We start from the raw sequence: 4,406 nt of genomic DNA on the forward strand, positions 1-4,406 counted from the left end.
TCGCGCCGGTTCCTGGCCGACCTCCCTACCGTGCTTGTAGTGGGCGACTCGGTGTTCGTCCATGGGGGGCTCCACGAGGCCAACGTCGAGTACGGCCTAGAGCGGATCAATGCGGAGGTCAGCGAGTGGGAGCAGAGGGAATCCCATGTTTCCGCCCCTCGCTGGAGTAGATCCTTGGTGAGCCGGCATGGAGCTGCCGTGGTAGAAAGCTAGCTGAGCGTGCGAGGCCTGATCCGCCCGCAGCCCGATCGGGATCGATCGGTGGGGAGGCGCCGGAGCCGCGGTGGCTGACCCGCGCTCTGAGCATCGGTGGTGGTGACGGCGGCTGGGTTCCCGATGAGATGCTGCAACTGGTGATGGGGTTTGTTGAGGACCCGCACCCGCGCTCTGAGCATCGGTGGTGGTGACGGCGGCTGGGTTCCCGATGAGATGCTGCAACTGGTGATGGGGTTTGTTGAGGACCCGCCCGACCGGGAGGCCGCGTCGCTGGTGTGTCGCTGGTGGCACCGCGTCGACGCGCTCTCGCGGAAGCACGTGACGGTGCCCTTCTGCTACGCCGTGTCCCCAGCACGCCTGCTCGCGCGGTTCCCGCAGCTCGAGTCGCTCACGATGAAGGGGAAGCCCCGCACGGCCATGTACGGGCTCATACCCGATGACTGGGGCGTCTACGCCCGCCCGTGGGTCACTAAGCTCGCCGTGCCATTCGAGTGCCTCAAGGCGCTCCACCTGCGAAGCATGGTCGTCATAGACGACAACCTCGCCGAGCTCATCCGTGCCAGGGGGCACATGCTGCAGGAGCTGAAGCTCGACAAGTGCACCAGCTTCTCCACGGATGGACTCCGCCTCGTCGCCCGCTCATGGAGGTACTCGTATTCCTCGATTCTCCTACTCTTGTTTTAGCTCCGATCTGAGTGTTGCAGGAAGTAAGATCGAATTGGGGCTACTGAGATGGTGACAATAAGGGGGCATAGATCTAGCCAAGTTCCTACTGAAGATTTTACTACGGTTCCTTTCTAATTCACTGTTTGGAAATTGTGAGTTGAAGCTATCATTTGATTCTTAGGAGCCCATGGATTTGACATCAATGTTAAGTTTTCATTTGTACAAAAACCATAATCAATGATTAATGATTGCACAAGCAAATAACCAGTTGGAGTGCTGAAGTGACAGATCAGCTGAAACGATTATAACACAACAGAAGTTTGGTAATTATGAGAAGCGCTAGGTGCTGCTTCAGGTAACTACTTTCTAAGTTAAGTTATTTTGTTTAAACCTCATGAGACATTTAACCATTTTCATAATTAAACCTCACAAATGAATTGTTTATTGAAAAATGCATGTTACCATTTGAATGCACTAGATGCTAGTTGGGTGCATGATAGATTCATTGGTTCTGCCCTCTCTTTAGAAAGCCATTTGATATTATGTTAGTGATGCATTGTTTATTCTCTGTTTTGAGAGCTCCCAACAACTACCTGTGGCTTTCAATAAAAGCTGGACCATCGAGTTTCTGGTCTAAAGAATATTGAGTGTGAACTCGGAAATTTGACTCTCGATGGAGGCCATTGGGTTGGTGATGGATCTCTTTGTTGAGATCATACATTTTAGAGAATGTTGCTGATGGTTCAAATTTAAAGTTTTATTTCTTGTCAACAAACTGAGAACACATCACATGTCAAACTATCATGCTAGCGAACAGAGGTTGAGCTATTGAGATGAATTCACCTTTTTACCAACTACTATGAATGTTCATTTAACTGTTCATATAAATAAGGCATGGACATATTTGTGCTTTGTGGGCTTATATTCTATTGTGCACTCCACTTGTCATTTCTGGATTTTTCTGCTTGTTTGATATACCATTGCTGTTAGTGTGCATATTATTTATTATTTATTTGTTAATGCCTATGTTTGTCTTAATTACTTATTGGTACTTCTATATAGCAAGATATGCACATTGTTTTGTTTGCTAATGTATCTTTATGCAAGTTTAGGTAATTCGGGATCCCTTCCAACATTGTTGCCTGACGAGGTCCGAAAGCTAAAGCAACTCAGTGTGCTACCTCTAGTAGAGTCAACTAAGGTACAAATTCTGACAGAACTTGTCTAATACCTGGAGCAATCATCTGTAGCATGCCAATGACACAAAGCTATGATTATTTGTAGCTATCACTTGCAGCCATGTAAATGGTAGCTACCCACCTTGTTATGTAGGTTTCTTAATCCTCTTTGTTCTTCTAATGGCAAATATTTCTGTGTAGTAGCCTAGTAGGAACCAATTCTGAAGGGGGAAAGTGTTATTTTCTTTAGTCAATCAGTTAACCAAAGGCTGAAAAATTAACCTTATATGTACGCCAAATCTATGAAATACAGGGACCTATATTATTCTTAGTTTAACATTGGGAGAAGTGTTCTTGTAGCAAAATCTTTTACTTTCTATTCCATACTATATTTTTCCTGTAGAATTCTAATGTACTTTTTTTACTATAATTTTTTCTTCAGATACTACCATATGATCAGCTCATGCAAGAGTTGGATGTTTCCAACGTAAGAGAACTCGAAGATTTTCTAATCAATGAGTGCATGTATTCAGTGAGTTGTTACATCCTCTTTAAATTAGATACTTAATATTTGTATAAACCATTCCTGTGAGACTCGTAAATGTGTCATTTACCACTAATGGTAGTATTTTTTCTTCTTATTTTTAGTGGTTTTACATTGGTCTTTAGTATCTAGTGTTGCCTAAAGTATTTTTGGCATTATATCCATAATATTATGCATGTTCACGTAGGGTATTGTTAGAGGCAAACTGGATCAGCTGAGAAGATGCTTAAGTAAGACGCTTGCAGCCTGTATCTGCAGCATCATTATCTATCTATCCAATGGTATTTTTATCTGCATACTGCATTCGTTTTAGGTACAATTTGCAGCTGGAAGAGATCTTACACCTGATCAGCTAAACAACATGATAGAGATCTTATCTGACTGGTTTGTATGCTTATTTAAGAAATTTTCTACATACAGTAAATGTGCATGCTTGCCTAATACAACTTTTCCACTTCTAAAAATGTGAATGCTTGTTTTGGTAATTGCCATTTAATTTTATTTCTCATGTACAACATTACGATGTCATATTGTGGTTTCTTTGCCATGAGACGACAACTTCTTTTTCTATTATGTTTATTTTTCTATTGATTATTTGCCCTACTCTTGGTGTCTTCATGATGACCATGTTTATAGTCACATCACGAAGTTCTTGGGTCGAGGAATGTGGTAGGCTACTTGTGAGAGGTTTTTACACTGTAGGGTTGAAAATGACCCGTATACCTGGGTCCGTGATCAAGGGTCGATGCTTTTAACCCTGTTTTACGTGACTAGATCACGATGTGATAAAACTTTGTTGATTTATTTTGTAGCAATCTGTCCATATATTATGGCTACTCATTCTTTTTTGTGGGATATGAGCTAAAAGTCATAGAAATTAAAATACATTGTTACAAGTTCTGATGAAAATGCAACATTATTCAGGTTTGGAACATCAGATAGCCTGTTGCATCAAATTCAGGAGAAAATCAAGTGGGCTGACACAATGAGTGATGTGAACAAGAAGCATCGGAAAGAATTTGAAGACAGAGTGGAAGAGGCCAAAAAATCAATTAAGGTGAGCTAGATTAAACTAAAGCATTTGTTAGGAATAAATTTACATCTGCTTGTGATGAGTTATGCTGTGTTTTCCTCATTTTCCTACTTCTGCCTTACTGCCTCATGTTTAGATATATAATTATTTTTTGAGTGATCATATAATGGCAACTATTGTATTAAATAGTGTTGCTGAACCATGTTTCTTACTTGATGGCAGAAGTTGAACAAATTAAGCAGGCAGACATCGACATACGAGGGCATGATGACTACCTCTCTGAATCTGTAGGAATAATGGATTTTGAAGAGGACCGTGTCCGACCAAAAAGGTAATAAAATACAGTGCACTCTAGGTTTTGTGTGCGGTTATGTATCATCATGCTATTTTTTAGCTTTTTGTGCATCTGCTTGGAGATATTGTTGTCTACTTGTACCAAAGTATAATTTTAAACATATTAAAATGTTAGCTACTCTCTCCATTCCAAATTGCAATTTGTTCTGGCTTTCTAGATACACAACGTTTTACTATGAATCTAATCTAGATCTAGGTGCTTATAAAAGGTTATGTATCTCGAAAAGCAGAATGACTTACAATTTGGAAGAGGGAGTAGTTTTTAGCTAGCTTTTGTAGGTTCAAGTATAAAGCTTAGGTATAAAGCTAGGGCTTGTTTGTTTCGCTGCCTAACTTGCCATACTTTGTCAACTTTTCTGCCTAAGGTTAGTTCTTCAATTCAAACGACTAACCTTAGGCAAAGTTATGGCACTCT

At 41.4% G+C, this 4,406-nt stretch overlaps 1 pseudogene; it reads left to right on the forward strand.

The window, feature by feature from the left end:
- The first annotated feature begins 444 nt into the window (after positions 1-444).
- On the forward strand, positions 445-3,963 carry LOC103648886 (coronatine-insensitive protein homolog 1a-like; annotated as a pseudogene).
- Positions 3,964-4,406: the final 443 nt, after the last annotated feature.

Source organism: Zea mays, chromosome 2 (genome assembly GCF_902167145.1).
Source record: "Zea mays cultivar B73 chromosome 2, Zm-B73-REFERENCE-NAM-5.0, whole genome shotgun sequence".
Taxonomy (NCBI): domain Eukaryota; kingdom Viridiplantae; phylum Streptophyta; class Magnoliopsida; order Poales; family Poaceae; genus Zea; species Zea mays.